This window comes from Lipotes vexillifer, unplaced genomic scaffold (genome assembly GCF_000442215.2).
Source record: "Lipotes vexillifer unplaced genomic scaffold, Lipotes_vexillifer_v1.1 scaffold5, whole genome shotgun sequence".
Classification (NCBI taxonomy): Eukaryota; Metazoa; Chordata; class Mammalia; order Artiodactyla; family Lipotidae; genus Lipotes; species Lipotes vexillifer.
The window spans coordinates 772,000-796,516 of record NW_006788592.1 but is presented as its reverse complement, the minus strand read 5'-3'; positions in this window follow the sequence as shown (position 1 = coordinate 796,516).

The following is a 24,517-nucleotide window of genomic DNA, read 5'->3' as shown; positions in this document are numbered from 1 at the left end:
GTGGGAACATGGCCCAGACAGTCAGGGAATACCTGTTGATTGGTTGACAGCATCACTTTGTGTTCATCTTTGTGCCTTTCACAATGTGCTAACTGCAGTACAAAACTGAGTCAGTTGCTGGACAATAAAAATATACAAAGGCAAAAACAAGTAGAGTAAAAGAAGGAATGCATCACCATTTAGCTCTTATCCAAACAATTTCAATCCAAATTAATTTTCTTTCTAGCTGGATTTTACCATGGGAGGAATAACTGTGTCAGCACATTTGGATTGATATGGTGTTTAATATGCTTAAGTTGTAGAGTATGGTTGGCCCTTTTATTTTGTTAATGCCAGATGTAATTTTATAATAAAACAATTTGTATTTATTAAAAACCATATGCAAATTACAAAATAGGAATTCTACCCTCTGCTTTTCCTTTTTTTCTCATTTCTTTCAAGTGCCTCCGAAATTGTCCTCCCGCATATCCATGGATTTGTGAATTTTGACCATCATCCATAATGTGGCCACAAGAATTTGTGGCCATACTTGTAAACAATTCCATGGATCAGGTTATGCTGATCATCTCTATTTTGGGTACAGGCATTGTTTCTTATTTATCCACAGCCTCTGGACCACATAGCACATAGTAGGTATATAATAGATGTTTAAAGGATGAGTACATATAGAAAGAGTAAAGTGGGAAAGCCATAGCTTGAATACCATTGGTAGCCATCTCCGTAACAGCAACAGCAACATTTCTAAGGCTAAGATGTCCATGAAACAAACAATTGTGGCCAAACTCCCATCATTTACGCAATGTGTTCTGTGCTATTCTATACTCCTCACAACATCTTTACCATTTATAACCTTATTTAATTTATTAACACTTTTATTTTTTCCTTAAAAATATTTACAAAGGAAGCAAAACCAATTCTGATATATATCAGAAGAGTGGATGCCTACAGAGCGTGGAGATTGACAACTTCTAGGGAGATGAAAATGTTCTACATCTCAATCTGGTATATATACAGAACTGTGCTGATTAAAATATGTAACTTTTGGGCTTCCCTGGTGGCACAGTGGTTAAGAATCTGCCTGCCAATGCAAGGGACACGGGTTCGAGCCCTGGCCTGGGAAGATCCCACATGCCACGGAGCAACTAAGCCTGTGCGCCACAACTACTGAGCCTGAGCTCTAGAGCCCGCAAGCCACAACTACTGAGCTCACGTGCCACAACTACTGAAGCCTGCAATCCTAGAGCCCATGCTCCGCGACAAGAGAAGCCATGACAATGAGGAGCCCGCACACCGCAACAAAGAGTAGCCCCTGCTCACTGCAACTAAAGAAAACCCACGCACAGAAATGAAGACCCAACACAGCCATAAATAAATAAATAAATAAATAAATAAATTTATTTATTTAAAAATAAAATAAAATATGTAACTTTTTCCTCATTTAAAAATATATTTAAAGGAAAGAAACAGATCAGGTAACTTTAAACACATTCACAATTAAACAGTGTTAAAAGTGTTATTAGATTCTAGAGAGGTATGATTCCTTACAGAAGACTCTAAGCCTGAAGACTGCTCTCTCCTTTTTAAAACAGAGATTATTTTTTTAAAATAAATAAATAATAACCCCTCCTCCCCCCAAAACAGAGATATAGTGTTAAAAAAAAAAGAGCATAAAGAATGCTAGCAGCTGTGTCTCTTGTTCTCCCCTTCCCCTTTGTCCCTTTCTTTCCTTTAAAAGAAATATTTATTAGCAGCCTTGCTTCTACTGTCAAATAGCCATGAGTCAGGCCTGACAAAGTAAGCTGCAGGCCTGTGCAGAGGAGGCCAACCTCAGCACAGGGCAGGTCCATTTGCAAAGAGGGTGGGGGTCTAGCAGTATCAGAAGATCGGCTGCATCCAGAGAGAGTAAGCAAATAAATAAATACATCAAGAACAATGATGAGTTGGGTTTCTCACTATTGGGATGGAGTTAGAGATATGGAAAAATATAAAACTGGAACAAACCCAGCTGGCATTGGATTAGAATTGGATGTACCAAGGTGAGAAATAGTTATTACAGATAGATACAGAAGTAAATATAAATGTGAATGTATGTGTAGTTCCTAGCCATCTGCTAAAGGGGCTTGGTAACAGTGGTATCCCAGTAGTAATGAGCACCTAGTGATCATATCTTGGTTTCAAATAGTAAAATGAACAGGACTCCTTGAAGAAATGACTGAATCCTGGGCTGGAACTGGGAAAGCAGATGATTAGCCTGGAACATCTTTGGTAACAGAAAGTAAGGAAATGCTCAAAGAAGGATGAGGGCGTATCAAAAGAACACAGAAGTAAAATTGAAGGGACTCTAACTGGCCAGATAAAAAACAAAAATATAAGTGTTAATAAATTAAATATTCTAAAAATCAACTGGCTTATCTTTAAAAATGCCAAGATGATGAAAGCTAAAGTAAGTAAAATATGGGTGCAAGAGGAGGACACTCTAAATTCTGCTCGGAGATGTCAGGGAAGGTTTACCAAAGGAGATGGTATGCATGTAGTCTGGTAAAATGAAGTTGTTATATAACTACAGAGGAAGTAATTTTAGGCATAGGAGACATTTTCAAATGTGTAGAGTGCTGAGCACTGTAGTGAGTTTGGTGTACCTAGAACATACAGAGATGGTAAAGGCAGCTGGGGAGATGATGTGGGACCAAATTATGATGGGCCACTTCCTCTTCTTCTTTTGTACAGTGTTATGAGCACATGCAGTTTGAGAAATTGAAAGAGCCATTTGAGCTGATGTATTCGTCCAGGCCTCTTGAGAAGTAGACTCCAAGCCAGAATTAAATGTGCACGGAGTTTATTAAGAGAACTGCCTGCATGAAAGGAAATAAGGAGGAAGCTGAAGAAGTCTGGGAGAGCCATCAGACTGTGATGCAAGTCTGACTCTGTGTAAGGAGAGGTAAGGAAGTTTGGATGGAAGTTTCAGCAGAGCCATTTGTGAGCCCTTCAGTCAAAGCTGACTGTCAAGTACTCCCCACCTCTCAGAAATGGGTCTGTATTTGCATTCCTACCTCACTCAATTATTGGTGGGAAGCAGCCCACAGTAGGCACAGCCTCAGTGCAAATGCAGGCATGAACTTCAGAGAGCAGAAGCTTGGACCCTTAGTCAATTATGCTCCCTGTAGTAGGAGGCAGCCTTCTCATGGCCAGAACATTTGAGTTTTGGATGATGAAAAGAAGTTAACTGTTAGAAGAGGTGAAGGTTATTATGAGCAGAGGTGTGAAGGAGCTTAACTTCAAGCATTTAGTACTTCCCCTCGTTCTTTTTGGAGTATCAATTTTCTTTTAGTTACTAAGGAATCTGGCATTTTTGAGCTGAGCTGTGAGCACACTTATCAGTCTGCAGTAAATAAACATGGACAACTAATCCTGGAGAATGCACTAACTTGCTTTGGCTCCTTAATGTAGTTAAGTCTTCTGTGTTTTGTCTGGTCCATCTGTGGAGGCTAACTTAAATATCACATAACTGTGTCCATTTTCTCTGGAATTATTTTGATCCATCATTGTAACACACATTGTTTAACACTCAGCAGAAGCTGCTTTGTAATTGTATGTGCTTTACACTAATAGGGAAATAAACTTTATGTATATTTGGTAGAAAAACATATTTTTTCCCCTTAAACATTAGGTTCATGTTGTGGGAAAAGCTGGTAATGAGGAATAGCAAAAGGGTCTGATTTTTTTTTTTTAATAAATTTTTGGCTGCGTTGGGTCTTCGTTGCTGCGCACAGGTTTTCTCTAGTTGCGGCGAGTGGGGACTACTCTTTGTTGTGGTGTGTGGGCTTCTCGTTGCAGTGGCGTCTCCTGCTGTGGAGCACAGTCTCTAGGAGCATGGGCTTCAGTTGTTGTGCCTCACGGGCTCTAGAGCACAGGCTCAGTAGTTGTGGCACATGGGCTTAGTTGCTCTGCAGCATGTGGGATCTTCCCTGAACAGGGCTCGAACCCATGTCCCATGCACTGGCAGGCAGATTCTTTACCACTGCACCACCTGGGAAGTCCCAAGTGTCTTTGATTTTGAAAAAGTTGGGAACAATTGAAATCAACTGATCCTGTTGAGGTCCTGTTGAGTTTGAAAAGACTATGAATCCATGCTGCATTTTCAGGTTGCTTTAGCCTTCTTAATTGCAAATTTCCTAAACCTTATTAAAGAAAGGAAATTATTTTTCTAGACTCATTTTACCCTGTTTGGAATCCTCTCATTCTTTATCAAGTGCCTAAAAAGTTCTCCAAATTGCATAAGTAACAACTATAAAATATGACTCATTGCATTTCTTTCAGTGAGTAATGCAATTAACACTACAATATTGTAGCCATTATTTTAAAAAATTCTTATTAATGATTATTAACTGCTAGCATGAGGGGTTTTTTTACCTCTGAGAAAAAGATTCAAGATGCCCATTATAGCTTTTAACAAACTTAACAGTGTGTCCTTTCCTCAAAGGATGATGTGTCTGTTCCAAATGATCCCATTTAAAAACACAACAGAGCACTTCATTGGATTTAAAAAAAAAAATGGTGCCTGGAAAAATTGGGGGGAATTTTTTCCATTTGATGGCAAGAAAATTGTTATTCTAAAAATGAAATGCATATAAGAAGTAGCTTAACTGAGGAATCATGCTAAAGATGTTTCTGTAAAATAGCTGCTGCATATGAACTACAGTTTTGGCATTTAGTCTTCAAGACTATTCAGGTAAATGCTCTATAATACCTGAATAAGATAGCAATTTTTTTTGTGTGGTGAAGGGGTTGGGGAGAGAAGAATCCCCATCCCCCTTTGAAAGAATAATCATTAACTTTAAATATCTTTCATTATAAGCACCATTCCTGGTTTCATATATGCTGTGGTTACTTGCTCCTCATCAGGAATGCACTGATTTACCCAGTTCACACTCAACTTTTAATGCTGAGCTGAACAGCAACCCTGGTATAGTCAGGCTGAAACAATTTTTAGAGAGGATGTTAGAATGAATTTGCTTGATTTTGGATGTGGGTACAAAGATCTGTTTTGGTTATTTTATTTTTAAGGCTGCTTTGTAGCTGCACCAAATATACTGGCCCATTACAGAAGATGAATGAAAAGACGTAGCTTCTTCATTGTCAGGATCACTGCACTGCATGACTTCAGGGGGTATGGCTTATATCCTCCTCCATGTGTGATACAGTACAATAGAAGAAACTGTTTATTCATTTATTACCAGATAGTTATTATGGGTGAGAGGATTTTTTGAAAGGTGAAAAGCTGATCACTGATATAACAAATCCAGATATACAGAAAAATGGACATTTATTCCAGATTTAAAACTGTGCTGTCCAATATGGTAGCTACTAGACACCTATAGCTTTCAAGAACCTATAATTCTTGAAATGTAGCAAGTCCAAATTGAGATGTGCTGTAAGTGTAAAACACATACCGGATTTTAAGGACTTAGTATAAAAAAAAAGGAATGTAAACTATCTTATTTTTATATTGATTATATGTTAAAATATATTGGATATATTAGTTTAACTAGATTATACTATTAAAATTAATTTCAATTATTCTCTTTTATTTTTCTCAATGTGGCTTCTCAAAATTTAAAATTACAATGTGGCTCAAATTGGTGGCTTGCATTATATTTCTATTGGACAGCACTAGTCTGGAGTATTTGATCTACTCAGACCCTCAGAAATCATTTCATCCCTTCTATTCTTTGTGTCTAGCACAAAACTCCTACAGGAGCCCAGACTAGCCTTACTGGGACACTGCCCGGGTTGGTTGATGCCAGGATTGAGATCCTCTAAAACAAAGTAGGAAACTTGAAGCATCAGGAATGAATGAGCCAAATGAGTTTAATAGGTAGAAATTGTCAACATTTATCCTTTGACTGTCACAGGGTCAGATTTGGGAAATGTGGCTTGAATCGAGATTTTTCTCTAGTGCAAAAGTCATTGAACTGGAGCCCATCATAGGCATGAGGGTGTTTTATAAACCCCTTGATATTATACAAAATTAATGTATATGTGCTTTTTCATATAGAGAGACTCTAATTTTAATTAGATTCTCAAAAAAGACAATGGCTTCAAAAATATTAAGAATTCTAATTCTAGGATGAAATGGCTCATTCAGATAGGTTATACCACAATTACTGTTAGGTGGCCATCCATGTCTAAGAATATTAGTCTTCTCAATAATGTGCATTCACGGGTCATGGAAATCAAAGTTCATAAAGTTCAAAGAACAAGTATAACTAGCAATAAGTGTAAGGCAGGAAGACTATTAATGACATTACAAGGAAAGGCCACCTGGTATTACGTCTCAGGAAACAAAGTTACTGATGATTCAGCACACAATTCCTATTGCTCTCACACTAAAAGGATCAGTTATACATCCCTTGGTATCTATGGGCGATTGGTTCCAGGACCCCCACGGATACCAAAATCTATGGATGCTCAAATTCCTTATACAAAATGGCATAGTATTTGTACATCCTCTTGTATACTTTGAATAATCTCTAGATTATTTATAATACCTAATACAGTGTGAATACTATGTAGTTTCCCGAATGAGGCAAATACAAATTTTGCTTTTTACAACTTTCTGGTTATGTTTTTACCAAATATTTTCGACCCAAGGTTGGCTGAATATACAGGTACAGAACCCACAGATATGAAGAGCTGACTATAAATCCAGTTCTGCCTGGAAGAAGAAAACTTCATTCATTTATTCATTCCTTTGTGCTCTTATAGAATTTTAACCTCTATTATAGTATTTAGCCTGATATATTCTAACTTTTCAGAACTTACATAACTGTCACAGTTTATACCATAATGTGGCTCTTCAAGAACAAGGGGCACACCATTTCTTTTCACTTTTACCCCCAGCACCTAGCAAACAGACACTTGATAGATGTTGCTGAGTCAAATAATAAATTAATGGTTGTCTGATTTCTACATATCTCAGAATAAAAGATAGTAAGTGAAACAAATACAGCTTTAAAGATTAAAATTTAATGGAGAGCTAAATAAAAGGCTAGAGCCATGTAGTTTTAGTCAAATGACCAGATTTTACATTTGACCCTGTTCAATGTTCACAAATTGAACTAACCTGCAGAACGATTGCACACAGATTGCAGCTGTGATACACTTCTCCCAGGTCTAAACAGCGCTGATTCATTCACCACAGTTCGTTTGCAAGTGAAGGAAACAAACTTTTAAGTTAGAGAAATATAAGCAGTCTTAGATCTGGGAGTCATCAGGAAATGTTTGGTGCTTTAAAGAACTGACTGAAAGTTAAACAGGTTAACGTGACATTTCAAAGGGATTTTGAAATTCAATAGCTTTCTCTACCAGCTGATGTTTATTCTCAGGTTGTAAGGCAAATGTTAAATTTCTTCAAAGGAACAATGATAGATTCTAGAATAACTAGACAGGTTCAACATTCATGACAGTTGTTTTTTTCCCCTTCTCCCTAACCCCTCCCTAACCCATGAAAATCATATATGTATGTACAAAACAGAAAATGCGAAAGTCATCTGGCTGGCTCTTAAACATGGTTTTCATCATCATCAAAGAGATTTCTGTGTGAAAACTATAATTTATAGATTCAGAAGAAGTAGGTATAGTGCCATTAAAAAGAGAAAAGCAAAATCATAAACAATATATGTAAATCCAAGAAGAGGACATATTCTATTTTTCTTACCATATCAGCACTGTGCAGAAATGTAAGATGTTTACTATCGTTTGAGTGAAAGTTCCATGAGTTGAATAGTCCCCTCCAGTAGTACATTTTCTTTCATTTTTAATATTTACTTATTTGAAGTATAGTTGATTTACAATATTATATTAGTTTCAGGTGTACAACATAGTGATTCAATATTTTTATAATTACTTCATTTAAAGTTATTAAAAATAATGGCTATATTTCCCTGTGCTGTACAATATACCCTTATTGCTCATCTATTTTATACATAGTAGTTTGTATCTCTTAATCCCATATGCCTATCCTGCTCCTCCCTCATTTCCTCTCCCTACTGATAATCACTAGTGTGCTCTCCATATTTGTGCATCTGTTTTTATATATACATATTTATTTAAGATTCCACATATAAGTGATAACACATAGTATTTGTCTTTAACTGATATTTCACTAAGATAGTACTCTCTAGGTCCAACCACACTTTTGCAAATGGCACAATTTCATTCTTTTTCATGGTTGAGTAATATTCCATTGTGATATATATATATATATATATCTCTATATAGTAATATTCCATGTGATATATATATACACACACACACACAAACATATCTATATATCCACCTCACATCTTCTTTATCCATTCTTCTGTTGGTGGACACTTAGGTTGTGCCCATATCTTGGCTATTGTAAATAATGCTGCCATGAACATTGGGGTGCATATATTTTTTCGAATTATTGTTTTCATTTTTTTCAGATATATACCAGCAGTGACATTGTTGGATCGTATGGCAGCTTTACTTTTAGTTTTTTGAGAAAACTCCATACTGTTTTTCACAGTGGCTGCAGTAATTTACATTTCCACTAACAGTGTATAAACCTTCCCTTTTTTTCACATCCTTGCCAATATTTATTATTTGTGGTCTTTTTTATGATAGCCACTCTGACAGGTGTGAGGTGATATCTCATTCTGGTTTTGATATGCATTTTTCTGATGATTAGTGATGTTGAGATGAAGCAATTTGAAAACAATAGAAAGAAATGGACTGGAAGAACTAATATTGTGAAAGTGTCCACAGTACCCAAAGCAATCTACAGATTTAATGCAATCTCTATCAAAATACCCATGACATTTTTCATAGAACTAGAACAAATAATCATAACATTTATATGGAACCACAAAAGACCCTGAATGACCAAAGCAATCTTGAGGAAAAAGAACAAAGCTGGAGGTATCACACTCCCTAACTTCAGACTATACAAAGCTACAGTAATAAAAACAGCATGGTACTGGCACAAAAACTGAAACACACATCAATGAAACAGACCTCTTAAACTCATACCTTTGGCGAGTTCTGTTAATTTTACATTCTCAAGACTTATGTTTGCATTCTGATCCGTAGCAATAATTCCCACGGTTGTTTACTCTTAGTTCTGTATTTACATGCATTCAAAGCTTATCCTAGTACATTTTATCAAACTTCTCCCTTAACTGATATTTTGTTTTGTATTTTGGTTTGTTGGATTCCATCAGTACCCCCTCCCCTCAAAAGATCATGTGAGCCATATTCCGAGAATGTCCATTGCCTATGATTTTGGCTTCCAGTGGGTTTTAAGATGCTGTTCCTAGGAAGTTTTGCAGGTCCTTGAAACTGTAACTTGATGTCTTTCATCAGTTTGGGGACATTCTCAGCCATTCTCTATCCAAATGTGGCTTCTGTTCTATTTTATTTCTCCTTTTGGGATTCTAATTACACATGAATTAGACTTCTCATTGTAACTCCAATGCCTCTTGTACTCTTCTTTTTTTCTTTCTTTTTGTCTCCATGCTTTATTCTGGATATTTCCTTCTGAAATAATTTCTAGTTCACTATTTATCTTTAGCTGTGTATAATCTGCTCATAAATCAGTCCACTGAGTGCATAAGCTTGGGTACTATATTTTTCAGTTCTATAATTTTTGTTTTATTCTTTATAGTTTCCAGTTTATTTTCCTTGAATATATTTATAGCATTTGTTTGAATACCTCCCTGCCCTAGTGTGTTTTATTACCTGGATTTTTCTCTCTTTTAAAAATCATGCTGTCTCTTCATGACTGACTAATTTCTGATTTAGTGATGGACACTAAATATGAAATATTACTGAAATGATTTGTGTGTAAGAATTTGTTTTTCCCCAAAGAGTATCTAAAATTGCTTTTATGAGGCATTTAGGGACTCTAGCATCCAGGATCAATTTAATCCAATTCAAGGACTAAGATGATTTGAAACTGAGCTTCAGTTCCTTCAAGGTCCAGTTGGCTCTGAGTTCACCTGTACTCCCTAAAGACTGTCATCAGAAGTTCTGTTTAGTTTCTCAGCTGCCACTTCTGGAATTGGCAACTGGCAGCTACAAATGCTGGGCTAACCTCTTTGGGTTTCCTTCTTCTCCTGGATATTTTTCACTGCCTTATTAACCCTCTGGTGCTTTCAAAGAGAATTCTTATTAAAAAAATCTTTTCTAGGTTTTCTAGTTGTTCTGAGTGGGATGGTTGGTCAAAATTATTGTTTGCCATTACAGAAGCTGAAGACCTGGTTATTGGTACACACCTTACTTTTTAAAAATATTTATTTTATTTATTTATTTTTGGCTGTGTGGGGTCTTTGTTGCTGCACACAGACCTTCTCTAGTTGCGGCGAGCAGGGGTTACTCTTCATTGTGGTGTGCGGGCTTCTCATTGCGGTGGCTTCTCTTGCTGCAGAGCATGGGCTCTAGGTGCACGGGCTTCAGTAGTTGTGGCACAGGCAGGCTCAGTAGTTGTGGCTCACAGGCTCTAGAGCGCAGGCTCAGTAGTTGTGGTGTATGGGCTTAGTTGCTCAGCGGTATGTGGGACCGTCCCAGGTCAGGGCTTGAACCCATGTCCCCTGCATTGCCAGGTGGATTCTTAACCATTGCATCACCAGGGAAGTCCAGGACACACCTTACTTAATTTGATGTCAATTTTAAATTCCAGGAAGACTCCAATCTCTGTTATTTCCACTGTCTGTTATCTTGGCAGGATACTCATCTCTCATCTACTCCATGGATGATCACAGAGTAATTTTCACAGTACTGCCTTCACTAAATGCACATCCCTAGAACTACCTATACCTTGTGAACAACTCACAGGAGACATGGTCTGGCTTTACGGGACAGAGAAAGAGGATTTAGTCAAGGAATCAGAGTTAGAGAGAAAAAGCTACAGGAGTGATTTTGGAGAATGCAATGGAGAACATATTTTTATGGAAGGATAGATGAACATTATCAAATGCTGAAGAGATCAAGAAAGTGAAGAGGGAGATTAGGATACAGGGTCTGGTAATTAAGAGGTCACCATTAATACTTAAGAGAATAGTTTCTATAGAGACTATACTGGAATTGGATAAGTGAAATATAGATGAAGAGTTGGAGGTAGTGGAGACTTTCTTTAGGAGGTCAAGATATGAAAGAAAACAGAATGATGGGGGGTATTTTGGTAAGGAAAACAGAGTCAAGGAGAGATTTTAGTTATTATGATTTGCTTTTAGCATGGTTCACTTTTGAATATGTTTGTAGATGGAAGGAAAGATACCAGTGGAGAATGGATTAAAGACTGAAGAGGCCAAGAAAATTGACTGAACTAGAGTTCAGGCCTAGAGAAGTCCTAGAGAAGACAGAAAGAAAAGGAGTCAGGATAAGCTCTCTGATGAGAAACAGGAGTACAAAATGGAGATAAAGTAAGAGATTTATAAATTCTGAGACAAAGGTTAAGTGGGTGGGAATTACATAGATCCAGTTCTAATAATATATGTTTCAGTGGTGCTGTAAGAGAAGATCATCAGCTCATTCTAAGTGTGAACTATTTACCTTTCATGTTATTTTCCCCTTAACACCTGCAACATACACACTTTATTTGTCCTTTAGTCTCTCCGCATTGACTTTAGAGTGCAGAAATAGGAAACTTCTTAAATACTCTTTTAGAAATCTTCCATCTCATATATCATAAAATACTCATTTTCCCTCCTCAAAATGTATTTGGGAGAATCTTACTACAAGGACCACTTAGGTTGGACACTTACTGATATGGAAGTGTAGGACAAATAACATTCTCTGACCTAAATGAATGTCAAATAACTTGAGCAACTGGTTCTGTTCTTCCCAGTTTGTTTTCTTATAAATGGAAACTACACAAGGGCAATGACTGTGTGTTTTATAGGCCTTGTCAAGGTATAGCAAACACTGGGGGTGTTAAATAAATAACAAATAGGAATAAAATTCCCAAATAATAAACCGACTATAAACCCAATCAACTACTGCTAGTGATGCAGAGGCTGCACTTAAAAGTACCAGGAAAAAAGTACATACCTCATTAACCATGGTGTCCAGAAATGTGAGTTACATTTTGGTAATTATGACTTTCAGTTAACTCATAAATATTTACTGAGTATTTCCTATTTGATTCATAGTAACCTGATGAGAAAGTACCAATACTGTACTCTTCTTGAAGTGAAATAAATGACGATTCAGGATACTACAGAGCTATTCAGCTAATATATTCAAACCTGGAATTCAAGCTCGTTTTTCTGACTCCAAAGCCACTGGTTTTATTTACAAGGCTATACAACCTTTCCCTCAATTTAGCACTTATAAGAATTGGATGATAATGCTTTTCCACATGAAAGAATGAGGAATCATACCATTTGATTGTTTAACAATACAGATCCTCACCTTCTGCATGGCAGATAAGTATTACAGGCCAAGCATAAAGATAGAGTTTAATGAACAGAAGCTATTACTCAAGAATCAGAAATGGAGCATGTCCTCCTGTTTGATTTCAGCTTTGTGTTCTAACATGTGGGCAGTGATATATTTAATAGGGCATATGCTAATGGCAGAAAATCTGTCCTTAAATACCCTGTATTTAAGGTAAAGAACTGCCTAAGGAGGTGTTACATTACCAAAAAGGCAAACTTCTACTTTGCATAACAGAGCATTACATTTTATTTCTTTACTTTGATGTCTAACAATCTTGGTAAATTTTGTGAGAAGAGAGTGAGGTGGCCAAAACCTCTGTGAAGAGTTATAAGGTCCACCTAAATGATAAGTATTATGAAATATCATCACTGCATCTTGCATTAATTAATTCTATTGAAGTTTTAATGCTTTTGAAAATTTAGGCTGTAATAAGACAAAAAAAAATTATATTTAAACTACCTCTTAGTATTCCTGCAGATCACGCTGTGTGTTACCAAATATTAGTTGGGAATAGTAGCTATAAACAGATGAAATTTGAGAAAATAATATAAAAATAGTTATGTTTGTTATACAATCTAGCTTCTTTAGAATATCATGCTGAGTTTTACAAACCATACTTCATTCAACATTGAACATATGGCATTGTGGTTCTGAGAAAAATTTATCTCTAATCAGGATTTCTGTCATTAAATTTATATCTGTCAAGAACCTCACAAAATTCCCTTCACATTTTAATACTTATCTCTTTCTATTATGGAATGTTGTTTAGACACACAAAAATCTATCAGAATACTGCAGCACTCAAAAAAGAAATGAAAAAAAGAATGAAAAGAACTGAGGACAGTCTCAGAGACCTCTGGGACAATATTAAACGCACCAACATTTGAATTACAGGGGTCCCAGTAAAAGAAGAGAAAAAGAAAGGGACTGAGAAAATATTTGAAGAGATTATAGTTGAAAACTTCCCTAATATGGGAAAGGAAATAGTTAATCAAATCCAGGAGGCACAGAGAGTCCCATACAGGATAAATCCAAGGAGAAACACGCCAAGACACATATTAAGCAAACTATCAAAAATTAAATACAAAGAAAAAATATTAAAAGCAGCAAGGGAAAAACAACAAATAACACACAAAGGAATCCCCATAAGGTTAACAGCTGATCTTTCAGCAGAAACACTGCAAGCCAGAAAGGAGTGCCAGGAAATGTTTAAAGTGATAAAGGAGAAAAACCTACAACCAAGATTACTCTACCCAGCAAGGATCTCATTCAGATTTGATGGAGAAATTAAAACCTTTACAGACAAGCAAAAGCTGAGAGAGTTCAGTACCACCAAACCAGCTCTACAACAAATGCTAAAGGAACTTCTCTAGCCAAGAAACACAAGATGGACTTAATAGATATTTATAGGACATTCCATCCAAAAACAACAGAATACACATTTTTCTCAAGTGCTCATGCAACATTCTCCAGGATAGATCATATCTTGGGTCACAAATCAAGCCTTGGTAAATTAAAAAAAAGTTGAAATGGCATCAAGTATCTTTTCCGACCACTACACTATGAGACTACATATCAATTACAGGAAAAGATCTGTAAAAAATACAAACACATCGAGGCTAAACAATATACTACTTAATAACGAAGTGATCACTGAAGAAATCAAAGAGGAAATAAAAAATACCTAGAACCAAATGACAATGGAGACACGATGACCCAAAACCTATGGGATGCAGCAAAAGCAGTTCTAAGAGGGAAGTTTATAGCAATACAACCCTACATTAAGAAACAGGAAACATCTCGAACAAACAACCTAACCTTGCACCTACAGCAATTAGAGAAAGAAAAACAAAAAAACCCCAAAGTTAGCAGAAGGAAAGAAATCATAAAAATCAGATCAGAAATAAACGAAAAAGAAATGAAGGAAATGATAGCAAAGATCAATAAAACTAAAAGCTGGTTCTTTGAGAAGATAAACAAAATTGATAAACCATTAGCCAGACTCATCAAGAAAAAAAGGGAGAAGACTCAAATCAATAGAATTAGAAATGAAAAAGGAGAAGTAACAACTGACACTGCAGAAATACAAAAGATCATGAGGGATTACTACAAGCAACTCTATGCCAATAAAATGGACAACCTGGAAGAAATGGACAAATTCTTAGAAATGCACAAACTGCCAAGACTGAATCAGGAAGAAATAGAAAATATGAACAGACCAATCACAAACACTGAAATTGAAACTGTGATTAAAAATCTTCCAACAAACAAAAGCCCAGGACCAGATGGCTTCACAGGCGAATTCTATCAAACATTTAGAGAAGAGCTAACACCTATCCTTCTCAAACTCTTCCAAAATATAGCAGAGGGAGGAACACTCCCAAACTCATTCTACGAGGCCACCATCACCTTGATACCAAAACCAGACAAGGATGTCACAAAGAAAGAAAACTACAGGCCAATATCACTGATGAACATAGATGCAAAAATCCTCAACAAAATGCTAGCAAACAGAATCCAACAGCACATTAAAAGGATCATACACCATGATCAAGTGGGGTTTATTCCAGGAATGCAAGGATTCTTCAATATACGCAAATCAATCAACGTGATACACCATATTAACAAATTGAAGGAGAAAAACCATATGATCATCTCAATAGATGCAGAGAAAGCTTTCAACAAAATTCAACACCCATTTACGATAAAAACCCTGCAGAAAGTAGGCACAGAGGGAACTTTCCTCAACATAATAAAGGCCAAATATGACAAACCCACAGCCAACATCGTCCTCAATGGTGAAAAACTGAAAGCATTTGCACTGAGATCAGGAAGAACACAAGGTTGCCCACTCTCACCACTATTATTCAACATAGTTTTGTAAGTTTTAGCCACAGCAATCAGAAAAGAAATAAAAGGAATCCAAATAGGAAAAGAATAAGTAAAGCTGTCACTGTTTGCAGATGACATGATACTCTACATAGAGAATGCTAAAGACACTACCAGAAAACTACTAGAACTAATCAATGAATTTGGTAAAGTAGCAAGATAGAAAATTAATGCACAGAACTCTCTAGCATTTCTATACACTAATGATGAATAATCTGAAAGCGAAATTAAGAAAACAGTCCCATTTACCATTGCAACAAAAAAGAATAAAATATCTAGGGATGAACTTACCTAAGGAGACAAAAGACCTGTATGCAGAAAATTATAAGACACTGATGAAAGAAATTAAAGATGATACAAATAGATGGAGAGATATACCATGTTCTTGGATTGGAAGAATCAAAATTGTGAAAATGACTCTACTACCCAGAGCAATCTACAGATTCAATGCAATCCCTATCAAACTACCACTGGCATTTTTCACAGACCTAGAACAAAAAATTTCACAACAACCCTGAATAGCCAAAGCATTCTTGAGAAGAAAAAATGGAGCTAGAGGAATCAGGCTCCCTGACTTCACACTATACTACAAATCTACAATAATCAAGACAGTCTTGACACTTGACTATACTACAAAGCTACAATAATCAAGACAGTACTGGCACAAAAACAGAAATATAGATCAATGGACCAGGATTGAAAGCCCAGAGATGAACCCACGCACATATGGTCACCTTATCTTTAATAAAGGATGCAAGATTATACAGTGGAGAAAAGACAGCCTCCTCAATAAGTGGTGCTGGGAAAATTGGACAAGTACATATAAAAGTATGAAATTAGAACACCCCCCTAACACCATACACAAAAACAAACTCAAAATGGATTAAAGGCCTAAATGTAAGGCCAGACACTATCAAACTCTTAGATCTTAGAGGAAAACATAGGCAGAACACTCTATGATATACATCAAAGCAAGATCCTTTCTGACCCACCTCCTAGAGAAATGGAAATAAAAACAAAAATAAACAAATGGGACCTAATGAAACTTAAAAGCTTTTGCACAGCAAAGGAAACTATAAAGAAAACCAAAAGACAACCCTCAGAGTGGGAGAAAGTATTTGCAAATGAAGCAACTGACAAAGGATTACTCTCCAAGATTTACAAGTAGCTCATGCAGCTCAATATCAAAAAAAAAAAAAAAAAACCAATCCAAAAATGGGCAGAAGATCTAAACAGACATTTCTCCAAAGAAGATATACAGATTGCCAACAAACACATGAAAGAATGCTCAACATCATTAATCATCAGAGAAATGCAAATCAAAACTACAATGAGATATCATCTCTCACCATCATCAAAAAATCTAGAAACAATAAATGCTGGAGAGTGTGTGGAGAAAAGGGAACCCTCTTTCACTGTTGGTGGGAATGTAAACAGACACAGCCACTATGGAGAACAGTATAGAGGTTCCTTAAAAAACTACAAATAGAACTACCATACAACCCAGCAATCCCACTACTGGGCATATACCCTGAGAAAACCATAATTCAAAAAGAGTCATGTACCAAAATGTTCATTGCAGCTCTATTTACAATAGCCAGGACATGGTAGCAACGTAAGTGTCTATCATCAGATGAATGGATAAAGAAGATGTGGCACATATATACAATGGAATATTACTCAGCCATAAAGAGAAATGAAATTGAGATATTTGTAGGGAGGTGGATGGACCTAGAGTCTGTCATACAGAGTGAAGTAAGTCAGAAAGAGAAAAGCAAATACTGTATGCTGACACATGGAATCTAAGAAAAAGGTCTTGAAGAACCTACAAGTAACACAGGAATAAAGACACAGACCCACTAGAGAATGGACTTGAGGATATGGGGAGGGGGAAGGGTCAGCTGTGACAAAGTGAGAGGGTGGCATGGACATATATACACTACCAAACGTAAAATAGATACCTAGTGGGAAGCAGCCGCATAGCACAGGGAGATCAACTCAGTGGTTTGTGACCACCTAGAGGGGTGGGATTGGGAGGGTGGGAGGGAAGGAGATGCAAGACGGAAGAGATATGGGATGTGTGTATGTGTATAGCTGACTCACTTTGTTACAGAGCAGAAACTAACACACCACTGTAAAGCAATTATACTCCAATAAAGATGTTAAAAAATAAATTAAAAAAATTATATTTAAACTATCTCTTAGTATTCCTTCATATGCCACTGTTTTACCAAATATTACTTGAAAATAGTAGCTATAAACAGATGAAATATGAGAAAATAATATAAAACGTTATGATTGTTATACAATCTAGCTTCTTTAGAATATCATGCTGAGTTTTACAAACCATACTTCATTCAACATTGAATATATGGCATTGTGTTTCTGAGAAAAATTTATCTCCAATCAGGATTTCTGCCGTTAAATTTATCTTTGTCAAGAACCTCACAAAATTCCCTCCACATTTTAATACTTATCTCTTTCTATTATGGAATGTTGTTTAGACACACAAAAAATCTATCAGAATACTGCAGCACTCAAGAAAATGCAATAGAAAATTAAAATAAAAATTACAGATTTTAACCAGAAGCAATTTTTAGTTAATCCTTACCCATTACTAAGAATCTAACATGTAGTTCTTAGTTTGTGAGAGTACATGCTAATATTGCATATGCTAATATTGCATAATATTTCTTTTTCTAGAGTAAATGTGAAATATAAATGAATGTCATCTCCAATGGCATAAGAAATTCACATGTAAACAGAGAGAGGGAAAGGGAAGGAGTATAAAAAGAAGAAAAGAATCGAGAGAGGTCTTTTTGATTTCTTCCTAAATGGTCAGGTTTTAATCTATACTTATTGAAAGAACATATCCAAGTATTTATTTTCTTTAACCAAATGAAAGTGCTGCTATAAATTTTGTATCTGTTGTATATTTTGAATTTTCCATTAAGAACTGTCTCATACTTTTTGAATAAGATTTCAAATGAAATTATTTTTAAAAATTCTACAGTATAAATTAATTACTATCTCTGCTTCTCATTTAAAAACAGAAATTAGAATAAAGAATTTTATAAACCTCTGAAGATATGTAATACTCTGCATACACTAAAGAAAATATGATTTTCAACAATTTGCAAGAGAATTTTAAGAGATTTTAGTTAATCTCAAAAACCTATTTACAGAGATTGGTTCAAGATGGCATAGTAGAAGGACGTGCTCTCACTCCCTCTTGCAAGAGCTCCAGAATCACAACTAACTGCTGAACAATCATCGACAAGAGGACACTAGAACTTACCAAAGAAGATACCCCACATCCAAAGACAAAGGACAAACCACAATGAGATGGTAGGAGGGGTGCAATCACAATAAAAATCAAATCCCATAACTGCTGGGTTCGTAACTCACAAACTGGAGAACACTTATACCACAGAAGTCCACCCACTGGATTTAAGGTTCTGAGCCCCATGTCAGGCTTCCTAACCTGGGGGTCTGGCAACGGGAGGAGGAATTCCTAGAGAATCAAACTTTGAAGGCTAGTAGGATTTGACTGCAGGACTTCGACAGGACTGGGGGACACAGAGACTCCACTTTGGAGAGCACACACAGTAATGTGCTCATCAGGACCCAGGAGAAGGAGCAGTGACCCCATAGGAGACTGAACCAAACCTATCAGCTAGTGTTGGAGGGTCTCCTGCAGAGGATTGGGGTGGCTGTGTCTCACCGTTAGAACAAGGACACAGGCAGCAGAAGTTCTGGTAAGTACTCATTGGTGTGAGCCCTCCCAGAGTCCGTCAATAGCCCCACCAAAGAGCCCGGGTAGGCTCCAGTGTTGGATCGCCTCAGGCCAAACAACGAACAGGGAGGGAACACAGCCCCATCCATTAGCAGACAGGTGGATTAAAGTTTTACTGAGTTCTGCCCACAAGAGCAACAGCCAGCTCTACCCACCACCAGTCCTTCCCATCAGGAAACATCCACAAGCCTCTTAGATAGCCTCATCCACCAGAGGGCAGACAGCAGAAGCAAGAACTACAGTCCTGCAGCCTGTGAAACAAAAACCACATTCACAGAAAGATAGACAAGACGAAAAGGCAGAGGGATATGTACCAGATGAAGGAAAGAGATAAAACCCCAGAAAAACAATTAAATGAAGTGGAGATAGGCAACCTTCCAGAAAAAGAATTCAGAATAATGATAGTGAAGATGATCCAGAACCTCGGAAAAAAGAATGGAAGCCAAGATTGAGAAGATGCAATAAATGTTTAACAAAGACCTAGAAGAATTAAAGAACAAACAAACAGAGATGAACAATACAATAACTGAAATGAAAAATACACTAGAAGGAATAAACAGCAGACTAACTGAGGCAGAAGAACGGATAAGTGACCTGGAAGATAGAATGGTTAATTTCATTGCTGCACAACAGAATAAAGAAAAAAGAATGCAAAGAAAGGAAGACAGCCAAAGAGACCTCTGGGACAACATTAAACACAACAACATTCACATTATAGGGGTCCCAGAAGGAGAATAGAGAGAGAAACGACCAGAGAAAATATTTGAAGAGATTATAGTCGAAAACTTCCCTAATATGGGAAAGGAAATAGCCACCCAAGTCCAGGAAGTGCAGAGAGTCCCATACAGGATAAACCCAAGGAGAAACACGCCAAGACACATAGTAATCAAACTGGCAAAAATTAAAGACAAAGAAAAATTATTGAAAGCAGAAACTGAAAAACGACAAATAACATACAAGGCAACTACCATAAGGTTAACAGCTGATTTCTCAGCAGAAACTCTATAAGCCATAAGGGAGTGGCATGACATAATTAAAGTAATGAAAGGGAAGAAGCTGCAACCAAGATTACTCAACCCGGCAAGGATCTCAATCAGATTGGATGGAGAAATCAAAAGCTTTACACACAAGCAAAAGCTAAGAGAATTCAGCACCACGAAACCAGATATACAAAAAATGCTAAAGGAACTTCTCTAAGTGGGAAACACAAGAGGAGAAAAGGACCTACAAAACAAACCCAAAACTATTAAGAAATGGTAACAGGAACATACATATCGATAATTACCTTAAACGTGAATGGATTAAATGCTCCAACCAAAAGACACAGGCTTGCTGAATGGATACAAAAACAAGACCCATTCATATGCTGTCTACAAGAGACCCACTTCAGACCTAGGGACACATACAGACTGAAAGTGAGGGTATGGAAAAAAGATATTCCATGCAAATGGAAATCAAAAGAAAGGTAGAGTAGCAATATTCATATCACATAAAATATACTTTAAAATAAAGAATGTTACAAGAGCCAAGGAGGGACACTACATAATGATCAAGGAAGGGATCAATTCCAAAAGAAGATGTAACAATTATAAATGCATCTGAACCCAACAAAGGAGCACCTCAATACATAAGGCAAATGCTAACAACCATAAAAGGGGAAATCGACAGTAGCACAATCATAGTAGGGGACTTTAACACCCAACTTTCACCAATGGACAGATCATCCAAAATGAAAATAAATAAGGAAACACAAGCTTTAAATGACACAATAGATCAGATAGACTTAACTAATATTTATAGGACATTCCATCCAAAAACAGCTGATTACACTTTCTTCTCAAGTGTGCACAGAACATTCTCCAGGATAGATCACATCTTGGGTCACAAATCAAGCCTCAGTAAATTTAAGAAAACCGAAATCATATCAAGCATCTTTTCTGATCACAACACTATGAGATTATCAGTTATAGGGAAAAAAATGTAACAAACACAAACACATGGAGGCTAAACAATACATTACTAAATAACCAAGAGATCACTGAAGAAATCAAAAAGGAAATCAAAAAAATAACTAGAGACAAATGACAATGAAAACACGACAATCCAAAACCTACAGGACACAGAAAAAGCAGTTCTAAGACGGAAGTTTACAACAATACAAGCCTACCTCAAGAAACAAGAAAAATCTCAAATAAACAATCTAACCTTATACTTAAAGGAAGTAGAGAAAGAAGAACAAAGAAAACCCAAAGTTAGTACAAGGAAAGAAATCATAAGGATCAGAGCAGAAATAAATGAAATAGAAACAAAGAAAACAAATAGCAAAGATCAATAGAGCTAAAAGTTGGTTCTTTGAGAAGATAAACAAATTGATAAACCATTAGCCAGACTCATCAAGAAAAAGAGGGAGGACTCAAATCAATACAATAGAAATGAAGAAGAAGAAGTTACTGCAGAAATACAAAGCATCCTAAGAGACTACTACAAGCAACTCAATGCCAATAAAATGGACAACCTGGAAGAAATGGACAAATTCTTAAAAGGTATAACCTTCCAAGGCTGAACCAGGAAGAAATAGAAAATATAAACAGAACAATCACAAGTAATGAAATTGAAACTGTGATTAAAAATCTTCCAACAAACAAAAATACAGGACCAGATGGCTTCACAGGTGAATTCTATCAAACATTTAGAGAACAGCTAACACCCATTCTTCTCAAACTCTTCCAAAAATTGCAGAGGAAGGAACACTCCCAAACTTATTCTATGAGGCCACCATCACCCTGACACCAAAACTAGACAAAGATACTACAAAAAAAGAAAATTACATAGCAACATCACTGATGAATATAGATGCAAAAATCCTCAACAAAATACTAGCAAACAGAATTCAGCAACACATTAAAAGGATCATACACCATGATAAAGTGGGACTTAGCCCAGGGATGCAAGGATTCTTCAATATAAGCAAATCAATCAATGTGATACACCAAAGTAACAAACTGAAGAATAAAAACCGTATGATCTTCTCAATAGATGCAGAAAAAGCTTTTGACAAACTTCAACACGCATTTATGATAAAAACTCTCCAGAGAGTGGGCATAGAGGGAACCTATCTCAATATAATAAAGGCCATATATGACAAGCCCACAGCAAACGTCACTCTGAATGGTGAAAAACTGAAAGCATTTCCTCTAAGATCAGGAACAAGACAAGGATGTCCACTCTCATCACTATTATTCTACATAGTTTTGGAAGCCCTAGCCACGGCAATCAGAGAAGAAAAAGAAATAAAAGGAATATAATTTGGAAAAGAAGAAGTAAAACTGTTACTGTTTGCAGATGACATGATACTATACAGAGAGACTCCTAAAGATGCCACCAGAAAAGTATTAGAGATAATCAATGAATTTGATAAAGTTGCAGGATACAAAATTAATGCACAGAAATCTCTTGCCTTCCTATACACTAATGATGAAAAATCTGAAACAGAAATTCGGGGAACACTCCCATTTACCATTGCAACAAAAAGAATAAAATACCAAGGAATAAACCCACCTAAGGAGACAAAAGACCTGTATGCAAAAAATTATAAGACACTGATGAAAGAAATTAAAGGTGATATAAACAGATGGAGAGATGTACCATGTTCTTGGATTGGAAGAATCAATACTGTGAAAATGACTATACTACCCAGAGCAATCTACAGACTCAATGCAACCCCTATCAAATTACCAATGGCATTTTTTACAGAACTAGAACAAAAAAATCTTAAAATTTGAGACACAAAAGACCCCGTATAGCCAAAGCAGTCTTGCGGGAGAAAAATGGAGCTGGAGAAATCAGACTCCCTGACTTCAGACTATACGAGAAAGCTATAGCAATCAAGACAATATGGTACTGGCACAAAAAGACAAATATAGATCAATGGAACAGGACAGAAAGCCCAGAGATAAACCCACACACCCATGGCCAACTAATCTATGACAAAGGAGGCAAGGATATACAATGGAGAAAAGACAGTCTCTTCAATAAGTGGTGTTGGGAAAACTGGACAGCTAAAAGAATGAAATTAGAACACTCCCTAACACCATACACAAAAATAAACTCAAAATGGATTAAAGACCTAGATGTAAGGCTAGAAACTATCAAACTCTTAGAGGAAAACAGGCAGAACGCTCTGTGACATAAATCACAGCAAGATCCTTTTTGACCCACCTCCTAGAGAAATGGAAATAAAAACAAAAATAAACAAATGAGACCTAATGAAACTTAATAGCTTTTGCAAAGTAAAGGAAAATACAAACAATATGAAAAGAGAACCCTCAGAATGGGAGAAAATATTTGCAAATAAATCAATGGACAAAGGATTAATCTCCATAGTATATAACCATCTCATGCAGCTCAATATTAAAAAACAAACAACCCAATCCAAAAATGGGCAGAACACCTAAATAGACATTTCTCCAAAGAAGACATACAGATGGCCAAGAAGCACATGAAAAGCTGCTCAACATCACTAATTATCAGAGAAATACAAATCAAAACTACAATGAGGTATCACCTCACAGCAGTTAGAATGTACATCATCAGAAAATCTACAAACAATAAATGCTGGAGAGGGTGTGGAGAAAAGGGACCCCCCCTTGGACTGTTGGTGGAATGTAAATTGATACAGTCACTATGGAGAACAGTATGGCGGTTCCTTAAAAAAGTAAAAATAGAATTACCATATGACCCAGCAATCCCACTACTGGGCTTATACTCAGAGGAAACCATAATTCAAAAAGACACATGCACCTCAATGTTCATTGCAGCACTATTTACAGTAGCCAGGGCATGGAAGCAACCTAATGCCCAATGACAGACGAATGGATAAAGAAGATGTGGTAAATATATACAATGGAATATTACTCAGCCATAAAAGGAATGAAATTGGGTCATTTGTAGAGATGTGGATGGACCTACAGACTGTCAAATAGAGTAAGTCAGAAAGAGAAAAATAAATATCATATGTTAACACATATATGTGGAACCCAGAAAAACAGTAGAGATGAACTGGTTTGCAGGGCAGAAATTGAGACACAGATGTAGAGAACAAACGTATGGACACCAAGGGGGGAAAGCAGCGGGGGGTGGTGGTGGTGGTGGTGTGATGAACTGAGAGATTGGGATTGACATATGAACACTAATATGTATACAATGGATAACTAATAAGACCCTGCTGTATAAAAAAATAACATTCAATAATTCAAAAAAAACCCTTAGACATACTGTATTTTTTTTTTTTTTTGCAGTACGCGGGCCTCTCACTGTTGTGGCCTCTCCCGTTGTGGAGCACAGGCTCAGGACGTGCAGGCTCAGTGG